The 22686-nt window shown below is 45.7% G+C and overlaps 1 protein-coding gene across 2 annotated transcripts in view; it reads right to left on the reverse strand.

Annotated features, from left to right (window-relative positions):
* Positions 1–22438, reverse strand: part of PLXNB2 (plexin B2) — a 190045-nt gene extending 167607 nt beyond the window's left edge. For both annotated transcript variants that reach the window (XM_044280256.1, XM_044280257.1), the window contains exon 1: positions 22250–22438. The gene's annotated coding sequence lies outside the window, so the exon portion shown is untranslated. The remainder of the gene's footprint in view (positions 1–22249) is intronic.
* Between the last annotated feature and the right edge of the window lie 248 nt (positions 22439–22686).

Genomic DNA, 22686 nt, shown 5'->3' on the forward strand with positions numbered 1-22686 from the left:
AACAATATGGAAATGTCGTGCTGTAGAATAATAAAGGGCTGGACTGAGAACAATTGCTTGCCAAAGCTGTTAATTATGGGTGAGCGAGATCATTTCTGGAGTTCATAATTCCAAACTTCTATTTTAATCCATTACAAATGACACTATAAAACCGCTCCACATGAAGGAGTTGGCGTAGCTAAGCCCATACATGAGCTCCTGCATAAACCTCCGTATTTCACAAGCGATATGTATCTTAATGCATCCTTTCCAGAGCCTCATCACACGTACATTTTAAAAGATTAAGAGATTTACAAAACCAAGAATATCTCAGCAACAAAGAAAACGGCATTTGAGAGGAATCACAAATTATAGGTAGCATTCCTAATTAAAGGATATCTTGTAGGAACCCCACAGTGCTGTCTATTTCCGTGCAGGGTCTGTAGAAGGGTGTAAGTTCTGCAAATTAGCCTGGGAACGCCTTTACTTCACCAAGTGGATAGCTTACTTCACACCAACACGGCAATTTATTGGACCAGTGGGACAGAGGTGAATTCTAGTAATTGGACTGTGGTGGAGAAGGCAGAGACACGGACAGACTAGAGAGGAGGGGTACACTGCGGAATTGTGTTTTACTTTAATATGGCTATTGGAAACTTTGGATATGACTGCGATACACCATGCAGACCCAATGCTATGTATGTAACCACTGTATACTCTCCATTGGAGTAGAGTCTGAATGTTCTCCTTCTGTCAAATATCCAACAAAAAGATAAAAAAAATAATGAGGTACAAGTTCTTATGTGACTTGGGGTGCTCCTATACGGCGCGGGCGCGGCATTGTCAGGCCACATTTGCTATTGTTTTACAAGGTAAATTCAGCATTGCAATCCGCACCACACCATGTACGGGTGCTCCTAGTCCAGTGAGGAGGAAAAGAGGGAATATTCAATCTAGCCCTACAATGAAACTATCAATGTCCCTGGGTACAATGCAACAGCCCCACTGCCCTCTTTCAGGTGCCTTCACACATGGCAGATTTTGCTGCAGAAAATGTCTGGATTTCTGCAAGCCTCATTCAGATGAATTGAACGGATTTTCAGGGGCAGACAGTTTCTGCAACACAATCTGCCACGCGTGAAGGCGTCCATAACCTCAGAATACACACGTCATTAATGGGTTGTCATTTATGTTTACTGCATTATGGTGAGCAGCCAAGGGAATTTGACTTCCCTAAAATCCGTTCAACTCCCAGCCTGAAATGCTGCAGGGGTGCTGTCACACACAGAATCCTCGGCATTGGGCCACAGCTGCATTTTATTTTACTAATGAAGACTGCACTGTATAGCCAGTCTTCATTGTTAATGGGCGCACTGTATAGCCGGTCTTTATTGTTAATGGGCGCACTGTATAGCCAGTCTTCATTGTTAATGGGCGCACTGTATAGCCGGTCTTCATTGTTAATGGGCGCACTGTATAGCCGGTCTTCATTGTTAATGGGCACACAACACCACACTGTATAGCAGGTCTTTATTGTTAATGGCCACGCAGGTATTGAAGGTGTTGTGCGACCATAAACACTGAAAACCTTCTATACAGTGCGGTCTTCATTTTTTGTGGATAAACCAGCATATTATCATGTTCTTAAAGGGTTTGTCCAGGATTTTCTTAAAATCCCACCCAACAAGACCTGTGAAAAGAGCTAAACTTACCAAGTTCTTATGGCTCTGTGTTTCCCATGATGTCTTGACTTCCAGTTCCCGCCTGCTAACTTCCTGCATGGACAGGGTTTTGTGTGCTGCTGCAGTACAACCAAGGACTGACCTCAGCAGTGACATGTTCCTTGAGCCAGCCCAGCAGTGATGGGAACATGTCACCACTGAGTCCAGTCAATGGCTGCAACGGCGCACATGACCATATCCGTGCAGGAAGTTTACATGCAGGTACCAAGGAAAAAAAAAAAAAAAAAAGAAGTCCTGGACAAAACCTTTAAGACTTCGCTATAAAACACACAATTATAGGCCCGGGTAAAGGGTGACCCACTGGCCTGACATCCGCACTTACTCTGCTTTTTTGTAGTGCATATTGCTGACTGTAATATAGCTGCAGCCATTCAATCAGATTGCATTAAACAACTGTCAGCGTTACCACCGGGAAGAGACTTTAAGGTTTGCAATTCAATTGCATATGCATGAGTAGAGACTACATGAAGCCCAGAAGAGATGATGAGTTGATGCTAATCTGCATAGCTGGCATGGTACAAAACACTCTGTGGTGTGCAAGTCATCCGTCAGACGCAGTCCTGTACCAGACCACTGTTACAGGAAAATATCCAGATATTATTTTACTCAGTTACATTTTTATCACCCACTGAATTAGATTTAAGGACAAGACTGGATAAATGGCTAGGCTGGAACCACGAACACGCATGTGAAAAGTTCTGTGTCATGTACGTTTAGTTTCACCATATACAGGTGAAACTCGAAAAATTAGAATATTGTGCAACGTTCATTTATTTCAGTAATGCAACTTTATTGTTATAGCCTTTATTTGTTATAATTTGGATGATTATGGCTTACAGCTTATGAAAGGGGGTATGGATTAATTAGCTGACTAGAGTGTGACACTGAGCCTAGAATATTGAACCTTTTCACAATATTCTAATTTTAAGTTGCAATAATGCAATTCCTTTTAATTAGAATTACTGAAATAAATGAACTTTTGCACAATATTCAAATTTTTCAAGTTTAACTTGTACAAAGTATTTCCTAAAGTGTAAGTGTCATGAAAAAATTACAGTAACAACATACTTTTGGAAACATTTTGGTGGCGTTTTTAATACTATGCACATAAGGCCCCATTCACACGACTGTATTTTCAGTCCGCACCCGATGCACACAAAATACGTATCGGATCCGGACCTATTCACTTCAATGGGGGCGCAAAAGATGTGGACAGCACTCCGTGTGCCATCCGCAACCGTATGTCCATTCCAAAAATATAGAACATGTCCTATTCTTTTTGTTTTATGGACAAGGAGAGACCAGGGCGCTAGGTTCCGCAAAATAAGCTACGGTTGTTTGCATGAGACCTAAAAAAAAGGATGTAAGAAATATTCTACTGACACTTCTTAAAGCTCACTTCTAAGGGTACTTTCACACTAGCGGCGTTAGAATCCGGAAGGCAGTTCCATTATTCATTACGTCATAATAGAAGTCTGTGGGCTGCATAACAGATCCGTCCGGTTTACCTTAAGCTGAAGTCCTCTCCTGCATAACGGAAACTAGACGGATCAGTTTTGCAGCCCACAGACTTGTATTATGATGGAATGCCTCTAAAGGCATTCCATCATGGAATTGCGTTATGGTCCGTGGTAACGGAATCCATAATGCAATTCAGTAAATACCACAACACAAAGCGAAAACAAATTTCAAAATATGAAATTTGCTCATTTCTAGCTGTAACCCCTGGAAACAAGCAGTGTATAACGCAATGGAAAAACGATTTACCAAAAAAAATATATAAAAAAAATTGAAGGATATATAGGTTACCCCTGCTGTAGCTAGGGTGTCTTACTCTTTTCACCTTAGGCCTCTTTCACACAAGCGAGTTTTCCATCCGAATGCAATGCGTGAAGCAGTACAGTAATGCCCAGATGGGGTCTAACTCCCAGTAACCCCTTCCATTAATGTAAAGGGGCCAAGGTGTTCTCACACAAGCGCTGCATCCTCTTCATGGGATTGTCTGCACACTGTCTCCCTTGTAGTGGCGGTGAAGGGTAATTACAGCTTCCTCTCATTCATCTGAATGGTCCAAACAGCTGTAATTACACGGGCACTGTCGCTACAAGGGAGAAGGCGATGTATACACAAAAAACACAATCAACGTGCACTAAGAAACTGAATTTGTAGACACTGGTCCCAGGATGGAATAACCTAAATATACAAGGTCATCTTTAGTGGAGCCCTTTGACCTGATTGTGCAAAGGGTTGTCTACACGCAGCAGCACACATCCAGATGCTGGGCCAAATTCCTCAGTATGGGATTCTGCTGCTCCATTATCCCAATAGGGCAACTGGTAACTTCCTCTAACTTGTGCAGATCTAAAGACTGTTAAAAATACAGGAGAATCCTAGAAGTGCATTAGTAACAGAAAGCAGGCAAGTCCTTACAGGTCCGGTCTCTCATATCTTGCCCTACCCAAGCGCAAGATTAACCATTTCATAACATAACCCAGTGCATTCCATCTGGAAATCCCCCGCCTTGCCTGGCCGACTGTTCAGGAATCCAGTTCACTCCTCCAACAGCAAGCACGTAAGGCATATCTAAAAGCGGTCAGAGAGGAAGATTCAGAAATGAAGGACCACAAAGTAGTATTTTAAGGGCGGATTTACAGAATCACAGTTTTAGATGCGGTTTTTAAAGCCAAAACCAGGTATGGATCATAAAGCGAGGGGCTATTTCCCATTCCTTCCTGTTTTTTGCTTCAGAAACGGCATCTAAAAACCTGAATGTGTAAATCTAACCTAAAAAGTCAACTCCAATTACACAGAATGATTTTGCATGCAGGATCCAAGTAACAATGGCCTCTGCTCTTTATCCACATACACATTTAAAGTGGCCACACACCATATATACTTGTTTGGTCGACAGCAATTCCTCCCGACTCCCAGTACACCTGGGAGATGGAAATGAACCGCTGTCAGACACCTCTGACGCTGACTAATCTTCCCTGAGAACAAAGGATTGAGCATGCTGAAAACCAATATGTGTAAAGATTAGCAAATCGATTCATCTCATTAAGTTCTGCACCTGTGGTGGCGAGGAAACGCCCTCGGCCGCTTGATTGACATGGCTGGGCATCTTGGCTGGCCCTGACAGTATTGCACCAGTGCCGCTGCTCTGAGCACAGAGGCTCCACTTCCTCTTCCAGCACAGCGCCTGTGTAGCAGCACATGCACAGTCACTGCTCCAGTAGTGGAACACCTGCGTGCCTGAGTGTAAGGGCCGGCTAAGAAGTTTAATCCTGTCAGTCAAGTGGAAGTGGACGTGTCTTCACGTTCAGGAATGCCACAAGTGCAGAACTTGACTGTCTCATCTAGCCTTGGCCCTTCTTTTCCCAACACCTGCCATCAGGTGAGAGTTGGATATCACGATACACTGGTCCCACTGAAATCAGCAGGTTTAGACAGTGTTCTTCTAATGTGTATGGCAATCTTAAAGGCGGTTGTCAGTGTTCAGAGCTGAACCCGGACATACACCCATTTTCACCCAGGCAGCCCCCCTGGCAAGAGCATCTTTGCCCTGCGCTGAATCGCACAGGGCAAAGGCTTTTTTTTTTTTTTTTAGGAGATCCGGTGTCGTACTCGTGTAGGAACTGCTATGGAGATGCTTCCGTTCAGCAGTGAGCCTGGTGACATCAACGGCACTAAGGGGTGGGCTTTAGCGCATGAAATGCTCCAAGGCTCATGTCAGGGGCGTCGGAGGGGAGAGTTCCATCACAGGGGCTCAATACCGGAAAATAACTGATCAGTTTTACCCTAATGCATTCTAAATGGAGAGTAATCGGTTCAGGATGCATCAGGATGTCTTCAGTTCAGTCTAGGGATCGACAGATTATCAGATTTACCGATATTATCGGGCGATATTCAGGATTTTGAACGCTATCGGTATTTATTTTGCCGATATTCCGATAGGGTATGGGGAACACAGATCGCGCTGCTGACAGCGCTCTCCGTGTTCCCTCAGCAGCAGCACAGGGGAGAAGGAGCAGTGTCTCCTCCCACTGTGCTGCTGCTGCCAATGAAAGGACAGGGGACAAGAGGAGGGGAGGAGCTATGGCCACTGCGCCACCAATGAAGCTTAATCTCTCATTAATTCATATACAGGAGGCGGGAGCTGCAGGATCACATAGCCGGCTCCCGGCCTCTGAGCTGTAGCTGCGATCTGCGGTAGTTAACTCCTCAGGTGCCGCGGATCGCAGCTACTGCTCATAGAGGTCGGGAGCCGGCTATGTGATACTGCAGCCAGCTCCCGCCTCCTGTATATGAATAAATTAGAGATTAAGCTTCATTGGTGGCGCAGTGCGCCACCCCCCAAGCCCCCCAGTATTAGACATTGGTGGCGCAGTGCGCCCCCCCTCCCCCCCAGTATTAAGCATTGGTGGCGCATAGGGCCCCCCCACCCCAGTATTAAAAACATTGGTGGCGCAGCAGTGTAATGCTGGGGCTCTGATCGGTTACCATGGCAGCCAGGACGCTATTGAAGCCCTGGATGCCATGGTAAGCTCCATGCTGCTGTGTGCACAAAGCACACAGCAGCAGGGACAGTGTGAGCTCCTATTCACCCTGATAGATCTCTATCAGAGTGAATAGGACAAGGGTTCTAGTCCCTAAGGGGGCTAAAAGTTAGTTAAAAAAAAAAAAAAGTTACAAAAATAAAAACACCAAAATATTAAGTATAAATAAAGAAAGATTTACAAAAAAAAAAAAAATAATAATACACATTAACAATAAACATAAATTTTCAGCAGATTTGTGGGAATTTTTTATTTTTTTTTTCAAAAATGAAAATTCCCAGAGTATCGGTATAAATTATCGGCTATCGGCCTGAAAGTTCACAAATTATCGGTATCGGCCCTAAAAAATCAATATCGGTCGATCCCTAGTTCAGTCATTTTGACTTTTCAGGACAGAGATAATACCGCAGCATCCTGCGTTTTATCTCTGTCCAAGATTCTGGGACACTTGCCGGAATGCCGGATAATTTTTTCCCATTGAAATGCATTAATGCCGGCCCCGAGTGTTCCCGCAAAACCGATCAGGCATTGCGGTCTGGGCATGCTCAGATCGAAAAAAATAAATGCTGGATCCGTTTTTTTCCGGATGACACCGGAGAGACAGATCCAGCATTTCAATGCATTTGTCAGACGGATCCACATCTGGATCCATCTGACAAATGCCATCAGTTTGCGTCCGTATTGCCGGATCCGGCAGGCAGTTTTATTTATTTATTTTTAAATCACTCAGGAGTGATCTCTGAGTTAGGTCTGAAAATCAACATGGCTACAACATGAAAGAACAAATCTAGTGACAAGACTCCAAGGGAAATTCAATTCTCTATGGCTAACCTGAGTCTGAGCTGGGATCCAGACAGGGCTCCTGTAAAGGAAGGTCACTGGAGGAGAAGAGGCGTTCTACCTGCACCCAAACAATAGCAGCTCCAGGACACGGTTTCTGATGGTTCAGAGTAGCTGGAGGAGAACAGCGTCTGTACGTATACTATACTGATTAATAGAGCCAACCTATTCCAGAGGCCTCGCAACCCATGAACTTTTACCAGGGTAATGCAGATTACAAAATGAAAGTGAATTCGCGGTTGTTTGCCTTCATTGTCCTTCACTCAATGTTGAGAAATAAAGCATGCACAGAAAGGAATGTGGGTGGAGATGAAATTCTAGACCGTTCTAGTAGTCTCCGGTTCCAGAAAGCCGTATACACTAACCCCCACAGGAATGACCACTTCTGGCCAGGTTTACATAAGCCCCAGTTACCAACTATACAATAACCAATGCTGAACATGTAATGGCTGGAGTAGTCCCTTTAAATAATTCTGCTCTTCTAATTTGGACTGCTTTGTTAGATGTTTGTACACTTGTCTTCCTTTGTGCGTACTATTACACTGATGGTGGTGGAGTGCAGCACAACTGAACTTAGCTGATGGGAGCGCTCAGGCAAGTGGTGTCCCTCTGCCCCGTCTAGACTGTAGCAATGGTGAAAAGTACCATATTTTTTGCTTTGAAAGACACTTTTTCCTCCCAAAAAAGGGGATGGGAAATGGCAACGCGTCTGTTAAAGTGAATACTAGTGAACGCTTCTCTATTATGCAGGAGGCGATGGGAGCCATGACTGTAGCACTGCTAGCGCTTGCTGTACTCCCCGCTCTTCCTCTGGGTGCGGTGCTGCACGTGTCCTGACTGTACAGCATCAGGATGGTAGTGCTCACACCATGATCTGATGCTGTAAGCAGCGCAGGCCCAGAGAAGACCAGGGAGCAGGAGATCACCGAATCTGCAGCGGTAAATTAATCTGATGGGGTCTCATCTAATATGGGAGTCTGATATGAGGATCTGATCTGAAGTTTCATTAAATTGGAGGTCTGTTTCTTATTTTCCTCCTCTAAAACCTAGGTCTGTCTTATCAGGTGTGTCTTAGGGTACTTTCACACTTGCGTTGTTTGATTCCGGCAGGCAGTTCCGTTGCCTATCAGGCAAACTGGCATGTCATTTTTTTCTGACTGATCAGGCATTTTTCAGACTGATCAGGATCCTGATCAGTGTGAAAAATGCCTGATCAGTCAGAAAAATGCATTGCAATACCGGATCCGGTTTTCCGGCGTCATCTGGCAAAACGGATCCGGTATTTATTTATTTTCACATTTTTAAAAGGTCTGTGCATGCGCAGACCGGAAGGACGCATCCGGCATTGCTGTGATTTGAATGCCGGATCTGGCACTAATACATTCCTATGGAAAAAAAATGCGGGAAATGCTGACATTCAGGCAAGTGTTCCGTTTTTTTTTTTGGGCCGGAGATAAAACCGCAGCATGAAAAGAATAACGCTAGTGTGAAAGTACCCTTATAAGATGAAATTATTTACAATTAGTCTTTTGTGACTAGAAATTGCCTTTTTGTAACATATGTCTGTTACCTATAATCATAAAACTTAGCTTTTAATACTAACTCCAGTAAAATACTCTTATAACCAAAACCGAGAGATTAAAAGTGTCAGTTGTGTTGCTTCATTTTGTTCATCGCATTACTTGAATACAACACTGTTAGGGCTCATGCACACAACAGTTGTTTAGCGGTCCGTTTTTCACGGATCCGTTGTTCAATATCTGAGTTTTTTTTTCTCTGATTTAAGTCCTCTTCCGTTCTTGCACAAAACATATCCGTATGGTTTCTGTATTTGAGGATCGGAAACAGTAACTTATTAATCACCAAACACATGAGCAATATGGGCTGGCCATAGCATTTCTACAGTATGGATCGGTAAAATACGGATGATATACGTTTGCGTTCAGTGTGCGTTCCGTATTTTTTGCGGACCCATTGACTTCAATGGGGCCTCGGACCGTGATTTGCGGACAATAATAGGACATGCACTACTTTTTTGTGGAACGGCCATGCGGACAAACGGAATGCACAGGGTAACTTCAGTATTTTCTCCAGCCCAATTGAAGTGAATGGTTGCGCATATGGTCCGAAAAAAAAAAAAAAAAAAGCGAAAGGAAAATACGTTTGTGTGCATGAGCACTTATTGACACAGTGTTGCAAACGTAGCTGAATGGGCTGCTAGCTGCGCGCTTGCTCCAGCCTCTAACCCTGGTTTCACACCTAAGCGTTTCGCAAATGCGCGTTTTTACGCACGATTTTGTCGCGCGTATTTATGCGCGTTTTTTTGTAATAGTAAACGCGCGTTTGGGTGATTGACAGCAGTGTTGTCCAAAGAGTCTATGGCCCAAACGCGCGTCAAACGCGCCAAAAAAAGCTCCTGTACTTGTTTGAGCGTCGGTCGTTTTACAGCGCGTTCAAACGCGCTGTAAAACGCGAAAATGTGAATCAGCCCCATAGGGAAGCATTGGTTTTCATGTGTTGCGCGTTTTACAGCGCGTAGGAACGGTTCATTAGAAAAAAAATAATAAATGTGCCAAGACATCAGTGGGGGCTGGATAATAATTAGATTAAGGATATCCAGATGAAAGGTCCTCTTTAAGAGGCGATTTTCACCCAGAGTAACCATAAAAGCTGATGAACAAAAATCATTTTAAGCGTTTGAAAGACTAAGGCCCCTTTCATACGAGCGTGACGGATTGGCTCCGGATGCGTTCAGTGAAACCAGCGCCATTTTGCAAGAAAGATCAGTCAGTTTTGTCTGCGATTGTGTTCAGTTTTTTCCCACGCGCGTGCAATACGTTTTGATGTGTTTTTTCACGTGCGTGATAAAAAAAAAACGGAAGGCTTACAAACAACATCAAATAAAGTGCTCGTGAAAATTTCCCAGGCTCAGCGATTACCATAATTACTATGTGCAAAATGTATCTTAATTAAAAGGGCTTGTCCAGAACCTTTAAAAATGTCAGATAGGAAAGTAGAGGAGATTAAAGGGTTTCTACCACTTCAGTTTGACCAAATTAGCTTTCAGAGACTAGCGATCTGCTAGTGTCTGATCTCCATAACCATGAAATTCTTAGACCTTTGTGTGGAGCAGTTTCATTAAAAAACTAACTTTTATTCCAATGCAAATGAGCCTCTAGGTGCTATGGGGGCATTTTTTCAGCACCTAGAGGCTCGGTCTACTCACACTGTATGCCCGCCCATCTCGTCTTGAATGCCTGCCTCCATCACAGCCATCGGACGAATTCACGCGCCTGCGCCGTTCACTTCTGTCTTCGGCACAGGCGCAGTGAGTGAAGGCCGCTCTCCTGATGCCGGCTTCCTCACTGTGACATAGTCGGCGCAGTGAGGAATCCGGCACCAGGAGCGTATCATTTATTCACTGCGTCTGCGCCGATGACAGAAGTGAACGGCGCAGGCGCGTGAATTCGTGTGATGGAGTGAATTCGTTGTGATGGAGGCAGGCATTCAAGACGAGATGGGCGGGCATACAGTGTGAGTAGACCGAGCCTCTAGGTGCTGAAAAGACGCCCCCATAGCACCTAGAGGCTCATTTGCATAGGAATAAAAGTTAGTTTTTTAATGAAACGGCTCCACACAAAGGTCTAAGAATTGCATGGTTATGGAGATCAGACACTAGCAGATCGCTAGTGTCTGAAAGCTAATTTGGTCATACTGAAGTGGTAGAAACCCTTTAAAAAAAGTAAATAAAAAATTATTCCTGACCTGGAAATCCTCTGCTGTTCTACTGTGATGGCACTGTGACCACCCACATGTGACTGCTGCAGTGGTCACAGCCAGGAGCACCAAAGCAATGGTGAATTTTCCAGGTAGTACTTATTTTCTCATTTTACAAAAGCCCTTTTCTCTCTTTTAATTAACAGAACTTCTCTGTAAGCTGAATATGTCCTACCATGGCTTCACAGCAGTCAACCGGCATGTAGAAAACCGAAAAATACACAAGGCAGACCATGAGTACAGATTGTAGAAGAGATTTCCAAGCTATATCCCTTCTTATAAAGGGACACTATGTCAGCTCACAGGTCAGCTGGGTGGAACAGAAACGGAAGGTCGGATTTAGCATGTAAACTGCCAGCTGAACAGCTGCGTGTCCAGAATTACCCTTTCTTACAACCCGGTAATGGCTACAAGAAAGTCTATCTCCTTCTTCAGATGGGTCCTTACTGTACAATTTCCTATTGTGGAGGGGAGGATTCATTCTCACAGGTCTACAGGGGTGTGGGGAGATTCTTACCGCTGCACAATGCACGGAGGAATTTTGAATATTTAGAGAATTTCCACCACTGACCACTATTGGTTTATATATACACATGCATAATGTAGATTCAGTTCATTATGTTTCTTTATTAGGGATAGAGCTTTGTTTTTCAGATATAAAACTCTAAATTTATTGCACAGACCTAGATTAAGACCCCGTTCACAGTAGCCTGATCCAGCTGAGGATCAGGCTACCAGAGCGCACCGTATCTGGCATTGGTGGATACAACAGTGTACCGCTAGATCCCCATTCACTATAATGGCATAATAATGGACTCCCCCGGCAAATAGAACTGGATTTGGCAGGACAAAAGCTGCTGCATTCAACTGTGAGTGAGGCCGTAGGGTACTTCCACACTAGAGTTATTCTTTTCTGGTAAAGGGTCTCAATACTGGAAAACAACGCATCAGTTTTCAAAAAGTTTATATCCCCATAGCGTCGTATATATACGGCGTTATGCGTTTCCATGTGTATTGAGCGTGCCTCTGCAGCGGCCTCACTCCATACACGGCGGGTGTTGGCTATCATATAGCCGGCACCGGCCCACACTGTCATTAAATCCCTCAGGCGCCGCAATCAAAGCTGAGGCTCCCTCTGCTTTCCGATCGGAACCCCCACAGTGAAATTGCTGGGCTCTGATCGGTTGCCACGGCAGCCTACATGCTGCTGAAGCTATCCAGGCTTACCATGGCTTTCTCCATAGGGAGCTATGCACAAGGCATAGCTCAGAATGGAGAGTGCAAAAATCCTATTCACCCTAATAGATCTCTATTAGGCCCCATGCACACGGCCGTGTTTCACAGCCGTGTGCGGGCCGTGGAACCGCGGCCTGGATCCCTCCTGAGAGCAGGAGCGCACGGCGTCACTGGTTGCTATGACGCCGTGCGCTCCCTGCTTCCGCCGCAATACAGTAATACACTGGTATGATCTATACCAGTGTATTACTGTACTGTGCCGGCAGCAGGGAGCGCACGGCGTCATAGCAACCAGTGACTCCGTGCGCTCCTGCTCTCAGGAAGGATCCAGGCCGCGGTTCCACGGCCCGCACACGGCTGTGAAACACGGCCGTGTGCATGGGGCCTTAGTATAATAGGAGAGGGGATCCCATGTACAAGGCCAAGGGGGCTAATGATTATAAAAATAAATTAAAAAAAAACACCAATATATTAAAACTTTATATCACACCCTTTCCCAATTTTACATATAAAAATATATAAACAATAAAAAAAAAAACAACAAACACATATTGGTTATCGCTGCATCCGAAAATGTCTGAACTATGGGGAAAAAAATAAATAAAAAATTGGTGATCAAAAAGTCTTACATACCACAAAAATGGTTCCAATATAAACTAGAGTTTGTTATGCAAAAAACAAGCCCTCATACAGCTCTATAGATCGAAATATATATATATATATATATATATATATATATATATAAAAAAAAAATTTAAGTTATGCTTTTCAGAATATGGCGATGCAAAGAAAACTCCAAAAGGTTTTTATCTTTTAAAAAGTAGTAAAACAAAAAAGAAAAAATTTAATTTTGGTATTGCTGCATTTGTGTTTAGCAGCAGAATAAGGCCCCATGCACACGGCCGTTGTTCACGGCCGTGTGCGGGCCGTGGAACCGCGGCCTGAATCCCTTCCTGTGAGCTGGAGCGCACGGCGTCACTGGTTGCTATGACGCCGTGCGCCCCCTGCTGCCGGCACAGTACAGTAATACACTGGTATAGATCATACCAGTGTAGTACTGTATTGCGGCGGCAGCAGGGAGCGCACGGCGTCATAGCAACCAGTGACGCCGTGCGCTCCAGCTCACAGGAAGGGATCCAGGCCGCGGTTCCACGGCCCGCACACGGCCGTGAACAACGGCCGTGTGCATGGGGCCTAAGGACGTCAGGTCATTTTTAGTACATTGTGAACACTGATCCCAACCCCGAAAAAACCTTGCTGGGATTCTGTTGTCTTTTCAATTTTGCCACAATTTTTTTCCCGATTTCTAATACAAGACATGGTAAATTACAGGGTGGCAATAAAAAATAAAAAAAATGCATCCTCCCCCGCAAAAAATAAGCCCTCATAACTATGTGAACGAAAAAAAAAAAAAAAAAAAAAAAAAAAGGTTATGGCTATTGAAACGTGGGGAGGCAAAATCTAAAATGGAAAAATGGAAATAGGCCTGGACTTTGAGGGGATATAGAAGCATGTAAATATTAGGGCTCATGCACACGACCATATGCCCTCCGAGACATAAAAATAACATGTGATACAACCCGTCGCGGTGAATGCTATAAAAAATAAAAAATTTAAATATGTGCCAAAAAAGCCATTTTTTATCACCTTACATCACAAAAAGTGCACATGCTCGCTCCCAAGACTGTCACTGTAGTTGAGCAGATCCTGCTGTGATAAATTCCAGCACAAAGCCCGGTACTCCTGCAGGGTACCCTTATACCACATGCACACAGCAGAGCCATGTGAAGGAGGCTGCATGGTGCCCCGTGTTCCTAGGGGAGAATAGTACCATGGCACAGCGTTCAATGGAACATGTCACAACGGAAAATGGAAGTACTTTGAGGTTGACTGAGGCCTCATACACTTCTATGGTCACTTTAGGAGGTAGTATGGAGCCATAAAAAAGCCATGTGCATGCTGCCACATACCACACATACCATTCCTTTATCCAAAGAGTGATCAGTTTAGCGATCCAAGTACATAAAGCACACAATTCAGCTGTGTCCATGAGATCTCAATGTAAACATCATTCTGATTTGTGTACAGATTTAGTATAACCACAGACCAGCAACATATGGTCTAGATCAGGGGTACACAACCTGTGGCCCGGGGGCCACATGCGGCCCTCAATACCATTCTGTGCGGCCCCCCAAGCATCTGTAACAGACATGTATGTCTAGGTCTTGTGGCTGCTCACATGTATCTTTCATGTATTTTCCCATTAAATGGGAGTACTAGAAGTGTAACTAGACATTTATGATATATACTGTATGTTCAATATGCCATAAAAATAGTATTTCAGTTGGTATCAGCCATTTAAGTTTTATTTTCGGCCCCCAACCAGAAAAGGTTGTGCACCCCTGGTTTAGATCATGGATTTAAAGGCCACGCATAGCACAATACAGGGTGACTCAGTGACATCTCATTACCGGCTAGTGGGACATGAGCAATCTTGGATCCCTGCTGTTGTCCTGACGATCCAGGAGACTGCAGGGATCCAAGAATGCTTTTTTCTCCCCCGTTTACGTTCCGTTTTTTGCGTTCTGTATACGGAACCATTCATTTCAATGGATCCACAAAACAAACAAAAAAAAACTAAGGTACTCCTTATGCCTTCCATTTCCGTATTTCCGTTTACACATAAAACTTGTCATATTATTGCCCGAAAAATCACATTCCGTGGGTCCATTCAAGTCAATGGTTCCGCAAAAAATAAAACAAAAATAAAACGGAATGCATCCGTATATCTTCCATATCCGTTCTTGCGGAACCATCTATTGGAAATTTTATGCCCGGTCCAATTTTTTTATGTACTTACTGTTTAAACATTATTTTACGATTCCGTTTTCAATCTGCAAAAAACAGATCACAAACGGAAAAACGGAACAGCAAAATGGAACGAAAACACTACTGAAACAAAAAAATAAATAAAAATGGATCCATTTAAAACGGTCCACAAAACGATTGGGTCGTGTGCAGGAGGCCTTAGGCTGGGTTCACACCTGAGCGTTGTGCAAACGCGCGTTTTACGCGTGTTTTAGTCGCGCATTTTTATGCTCGTTTTTTGTAATAGTAAACGCGCGTTTGTGTGATTGACTACAGTGTCCTATGGCCACAAACGCGCGTCAAAACGCCCCAAAGAAGCTCAAGCACTTGTTTGAGCGTCGGGCGTTTTACAGCGCGATCGTACGCGCTGTAAAACGCACAGGTGAGAACCATTCCCATAGGGAAGCATTGGTTTTCATGTGTTGAGCGTTTTACAGCGCGTTTGAACGCGCTGTAAAACGCTCAGGTGTGAACCCAGCCTCAGAGTACTTCCACACTAGCGTTGTTAGAATCCGGCAGGCAGTTCTGGCAATGGATAGCTTTTTTTTGTTAAGGATCAGTTAGACGGATCCGGTAAAATACTGCATCCGTCTCATCCGGAATGACGGATCTGGTATTAAAAAATTTTCAAAGATCAAGAGCGAAACTAGCTCCTCCTATATCCAGGCGCATGCACAGACCGGCATTAATACATCTCTATGGAAATCAAAGTGCAGTATTGTTCCGGGATTTTGTCTGGTTGAATACCATGCAAGGGATGGAACGAATTGCTTTCCATTCAGAATGGATTAGGACAAAACTGATGCGTTTTTTCCCGGTATTGAGACCCTTTACCGGATTTCAATACCGGAAAAGAATAACGCTAGTATTTAAGGACCCTTTATGCAGATATGAAGGAATTTCAGATCTAGAGCACAGAAAAAAAAATAGACTGGGGGAAGATTTATCATGACGGGAATTTTTAAGCAGCCAGATTTGGACTTTACTGACCAAGAATTTTTTCCGTCCAAGAGCTGTAACTTTTTTTATTTGTCTGTTCATGTACGGACTTTTTTTTGTAGGACAAGCTCTAATTTTTTTTTTTGTTTGTTTGTTTTTTTTACACATAAAGTACTGATTAACTTTTATTAACTCTTTCTGGGAGGGGAATAGGAAAAAACAGCAATACTGCCACTGAGTTTTTACATCAGTTTTTTTGCATAGAGAACGCCGTAGGGACAAAACCCATAAAAGTTCAGCATGTCCGCAAAAAAAACGGATTGCATTCCACATTTTTGCGGACCCATCGACTTCAACGGGGCCACGTCCTGATTTTCACTAACAAGTATAGGACATGCTTAATTTGTTTTGCGGGGCTGGAGTGCTGTCCGCATCTTTTGGGGCCCCATAGGTGTCCACATCTAATCCGCAAAATTGCGGATGGGATGCAGAAAGCAATATACGGCCGTCTGAATGAGCCCTTAATCTAAAACCTCTGTCTTGAGACGTTACTTCAAGTTCTACTTCTTGTTCTATACTCCTTTGCTGGAGTACGATTGTGACAATTTTTGTGAACTTTTTAAAAAGTTGTAGTTAATAAATCTGGTTTAAAACAGCTTTACAGGCTAACAATGCCAATGTTCCCTCCCACTTTCAAAACCGCAGTGAATGCTGGAAAACTGCAAAATGCTGAAAATATTTGGCATACAAATTATTATTTTTTTTAATCCCCAAAAGTTGTCACTTTTTAAAGCCAGAAATCTGGAGTCCAGGGTGGGATAAAGTCAACTCCACCAAATTCATGTGCGTTAGGACCCCCAGTGATGGTATACTCTAGCCATCTGCCATCACTTACAATAAGACAATTCCTGGAGGTGTCTCCTGTTATTAGAACTGAATTTACATTGTGGTAGTCAATACAGCGTCATAAGTAGCATCCTGGATAGTGTATAAATCTACACAACATTTGCATGGATTTGTCCCTTTTGGCCGCAGAAGCAATCTGACAATACTGTTGTCCAGTGTATCTGGCATAAACAGCAGCCTGCAATGTGTGGACAGACTATATTCTGCCAGTGGGCACCAAACCACAGAATATCATTAAGCATCTGGATAGGTTCTGGACCTCAGCACAAGAATGATCGCTCCTATACAGCGATTTGTACCATTGAAATGAATGGGACGGCTTGGGTGTAGTTACACCTGCTCACCGCTGCAGATGCAATGGCTAGAAGGTAAACAGTGCAGAGGAGGCAGCGCTGGCACGGCACACGTCTTCTCGTCAAACAGCTGATCGGCGGGGGTGCCGGGTGTCGGACCCCAGCCGATCTGATATTGATGACCTATCCTGAGGATAGGTCATCAATAAATATAACTTGGACAACCCCTTTAATCTGAGCAGGAACACACCTCCAACGGTAGCATCCGTCTGGACATTTACTGCAAACTGCTAGCAATTCTGTCATAACTTCTAGCAGGATAGGTCATCAATAAATATAACTTGGACAACCCCTTTAAGGCCTCTTGCACACAAACATATTGCAATCCGCAATGCAAGAGCACCGACCGTGGGCCAGCCGCATTCGTATCGCAAACCCCATTCACTTGAATGGGGTCGGCCATCCGTCTGTTCCGCAAAAAGATAGGACAATTTCTATCTTTTTGCAGAACAGAACTCCACGGAAGCACTCCGCAGTGCTTCTGTTCCGCATCTCCGGATTTGCGGACCCATTCAAGTGATGCGAAATGAACATGTCCGGTGTCCGTATGCGGGCCGCAATATGGCCCCCCCCCCCACTGGTAATACCCAGCTAGACCATCAAACTGCTAGCAATTTACTCATAACTTCTAGCAGGAATAATAAAGCAGTGGCACATCATACAGTCATAGATAGATGCGCCAGAATTGTTTTAAGGAATGCAAGTTCTTGCTAAAACAGTCATGTCAGAAGAGATGACAGGTCTTCTTGAAACATTCATGGAATTACCCTGAAATATTGCCTTACAGAAATAATTATGATGTTTTTGCGCTTAAAATAAAGCATAAAAGAGGTGACCGCACATGCTCAGTTCTACCCCTCAACTGCCACCAGCTGTATCTGCACCTAGAAACTGTGACAGTAAGGCTACATGCACACGAACGTTGTTTGTTCCCGTGTCCATCCCGTTTTTTTTTGCGGATAGGATGCGGACCCATTCACGTCAATGGGTCTGCAAAAAATGCGGACAGCACAACGTGTGCTGTCCGCATCAGTATGTCTGTTCCGTTGCCCCTTAGCACTAAGCAGGATGCCAGTCCGGTATCTCACGGATCGTGTTCCACGGACGTGTGAATTCAGCCTAATATACTGAGCTGCAGCAGAACGGACACGCCCTCTGAGCTGCAGCAGAACGGACACGCCCTCTGAGCTGCAGCAGAACGGACACGCCCTCTGAGCTGCAGCAGAACGGACACGCCCTCTGAGCTGCAGCAGAACGGACACGCCCTCTGAGCTGCAGCAGAACGGACACGCCCTCTGAGCTGCAGCAGAACGGACACGCCCTCTGAGCTGCAGCAGAACGGACACGCCCTCTGAGCTGCAGCAGAACGGACACGCCCTCTGAGCTGCAGCAGAACGGACACGCCCTCTGAGCTGCAGCAGAACGGACACGCCCTCTGAGCTGCAAGTTTGATATAAATCTGGCAGAGCGATGAATGGGGAGATCTCTGCATCCATGTGAGGGACAGGGCTGGCTCTAGCTTTGATGTTTGATTTTTTTAATGTTTATATTAATCCCTTTAAATAGAAAATTTCTACCAATACGACTGTTCATGGGATGAAATTTAACAATAAACAATAGTTTCAGCCGATTGATGACAGACCATCAGCGTCTAGAATAGGGATCAGCAACCTCCAGCACTCCAGTTCTGAAACTACAACTCCCAGAATTCTCCTTTCACTTCTATGACAGTTACAAGAATAACCAAGTAAGTCTGGATGCTGAAATGTTCCTGACAGACACCAGCTCTAGACTGAGTATGTACATTGTTAACGCCTGGTGTCCCAGAACACGTACGAGTACAGAGACTGGCTGCATCAGCGGTACCATCAATCTAGTACCTATGATCACCATACGTGATAACCTATAGCTGGGATCTGACTGGTGGGGTCCAACCCCTGACGAGCCCTACATCAAAGGGGCTGCTGCTTTTTACTAAGACTAACCCCCACACTGTGATGGCATTTCCTATACATATACCATCACCTTGCATGGCAGGAAAACCTGATATCTGGAGGACACTCCTAACCTACTGTACTTCACCCTCCAAATTCAGAAGAGAATGAGAAGATCTGCGATCTCAGACGGTATTTCATATCTTCATCCATAATGTGAATGTACTGTGTAAATGTCCCCCTGCTGCAACAACATAGGAGAAGGCTCAGACAGAGCCGGCCTGATGCAGGCAGATCAGATAACACAGATTTCAGACTAATTACAAGCCCATTGTCACAAATAAGCCAAAACACAGAATTATGGATTTTACCGGGATGGCAATTTAAAAATACGCGCGGCCCGCTAGAAATCCCTGAAAATCCCACCATAGTCATGACCAGTGGGGAAGGGACACACAGCTGTAGTCAGACCCCACACAGAGGGCAGAAATGGGCAAAGTGCTCCGTTACCATGTAAAAATCCACCTCAAAACCTGAATATGTTTACATATTGAAGAGAAAATGACATCTGCATTTCTCTGAACTTGTCAAACTGCAAAGTTTAGGATGGGGGGGGGGGGGGGAGAGAGAATCACAATTCAGCAATGGTGAAAACAAACAAGACCAAGCATGTCTACACACATCAGACACAGATGTCCTCCCCCAACCCTCCAAAACAAACCCACAATACCAGCACAAGATATTCTTCTAGACCTGGTCAGAGGACGTGCCGCCATCTTTCTGGTGACCCCATGTAATAACACGCCCTTCATTCTGACAACTTCACCCCCATGACTGTGTTCCTCTTCCTCCTTCACTCCCTAGACCTGTATGCCCCTCGGTCTGACCCACTGGAATGATATGACCTCTCAACTGTAAACCCAGTTTTATGCCCCTGCATCTTGCACCCGCCTGCCATGGTATCTCCCCTCAATATCTGCCCCCCGCCTGCCATGGTATCCCCCCTTAATATCCACCCCTTATATCTGACCCCCCACCTGCCATTATTCACCCCTTATATCTGCCCCCCAGCTGTCATGATATCCCCCTCATTATTCACCCCTTATATCTGCCCCCTGCCTGTCATGATATCCCCCTCATTCACCCCTTATATCTGCCCCCTGCCTGTCATGATATCCCCCTCATTCACCCCTTATATCTGCCCCCTGCCTGTCATGATATCCCCCTCATTCACCCCTTATATTTGCCCCCCGCCTGTCATGAATCCCCCTCATTCACCCCTTATATCTGCCCCCTGCCTGTCATGATATCCCCCTCATTCACCCCCTTATATCTGCCCCCTGCCTGTCATGATATCCCCCTCATTCACCCCTTATATCTGCCCCCTGCCTGTCATGATATCCCCCTCATTCACCCCTTATATCTGCCCCCTGCCTGTCATGATATCCCCCTCATTCACCCCTTATATCTGCCCCCTGCCTGTCATGATATCCCCCTCATTCACCCCTTATATTTGCCCCCCGCCTGTCATGAATCCCCCTCATTCACCCCTTATATTTGCCCCCCGCCTGTCATGATATCCCCTCATTATTCACCCCTTATATCTGCCCCCCGCATTATTCACCCCTTATATCTGCCCCCCGCCTGTCATGATATCCCCCTCATTATTCACCCCTTATATCTGCCCCCCGCCTGTCATGATATCCCCCTCATTATTCACCCCTTATATCTGCCCCCCGCCTGTCATGGTATCCCCCCATTATTCACCCCTTATATCTGCCCCCCGCATTATTCACCCCTTATATCTGCCCCCCGCCTGTCATGATATCCCCCTCATTATTCACCCCTTATATCTGCCCCCCGCCTGTCATGATATCCCCCTCATTATTCACCCCTTATATCTGCCCCCCGTCTGTCATGGTATCCCCCCCATTATTCACCCCTTATATCTGCCCCCTGCCTGTCATGGTACCCCCCCCCCCATTATTCACCTCTTATATCTGCCCCCCTGCCTGTCATGGTATCACCCTAATTATTCATCCCTTATATCTGCCCCCCCCCCCTTGCCATGGTAGTATCCCCCTCATTATTCACCCCTTATATCTGCCCCCCCCCGCCATGGTAGTATCCCCCTCATTATTCACCCCTTATATCTGCCCCCCCCCTGCCATGGTAGTATCCCCCTCATTATTCACCCCTTATATCTGCCCCCCCCCCTGCCATGGTAGTATCCCCCTCATATCTGCCCCCCCCCTGCCATGGTAGTATCCCCCTCATTATTCACCCCTTATATCTGCCCCCCCCCCCCCGCCATGGTAGTATCCCCCTCATTATTTCACCCCTTATATCTGCCCCCCCCCCCTGCCATGGTAGTATCCCCCTCATTATTCACCCCTTATATCTGCCCCCCCCCTGCCATGGTAGTATCCCCCTCATTATTCACCCCTTATATCTGCCCCCCCCTGCCATGGTAGTATCCCCCTCATTATTCACCCCTTATATCTGCCCCCCCCTGCCATGGTAGTATCCCCCTCATTATTCACCCCTTATATCTGCCCCCCGCCTGTCATGGTATCCCCCTCGCAATCGTATGCCCCCCCCCCTGTCTGGCAGGGTCATATTCCCCTGTAACCACATGTTTTACCAATCTGACCCCCCACCCCATGATAATAACATGCCCCTCACCCTGCCTGTATAACAGGGCATTCTTATAAAATCCATCCAGACATTTTTCTGTAATGATACTGGTCTGCCCGGCACCAGACACGTCCCCGAGCCTTGGGTGACATGACGGTGACACTGGGTGATCAGCAGACGATCGTTCTCCAGAAGTTCTCTTCATGGGGGGGAGAAGAATCCCACACTAGAACTCGCGTGACAGAGACTCCGCACACAGATGTCTTTTCCCTTCCCACACCGCCCGTACCCCGTGCACATCCAACCCAATGACTGCAGGTAAGTAGCCACAAGAGGAAGTTCTACCAGCCACAACTGGTGCCCATTCTCCCCACCCCCTGAGGGAGCGCCACACTGCTGCTCACTAGAAGTTCATGTCAAAGTCCAGGAAGGGAAGCAGCCCCGGCCACAGGTGACAGCACGCGTCCGACATGGCCACTCACCCGCCCGTGCAGTCCAGCGTCAGTCAGCCGGCGGCGCCCATCGCTGAGAGGAGAGCTCCGTGCGGCGAATCCCTTCTTGTGAATGAGAGGAGCCAGGCACAGACACACCTGTGGGCGATGCACACATCCGCTCCCCAGCACAATACCAGACAGGAAACAGAAAAAAAAATCCAGCCGAGAAAAGAGAGAGGGAGCGAGGGAGAGATGAGTCCTCCTCCTCCTCCTCTCAGCTCGGGTTACAGCCTGGCCGTGCGGAGGAATGGCAGGGGGCGGGAAAGAGACGGAGGGCGCCCCCATCCCTGGCTACCTGACCACAACAAAGCGGGGCTGCACATATTCCCTAGACATATTAGGGATGGAGCTGCTCCTTTCACTTTACCTCACAGTTATCCGTGGAAACAGCAGTGCTGTCTGTGAAGATGTAGTACAGCCTCTCC

The sequence above is a fragment of the Bufo gargarizans genome, chromosome 2 (genome assembly GCF_014858855.1).
Source record: "Bufo gargarizans isolate SCDJY-AF-19 chromosome 2, ASM1485885v1, whole genome shotgun sequence".
Lineage (NCBI taxonomy): Eukaryota > Metazoa > Chordata > Amphibia > Anura > Bufonidae > Bufo > Bufo gargarizans.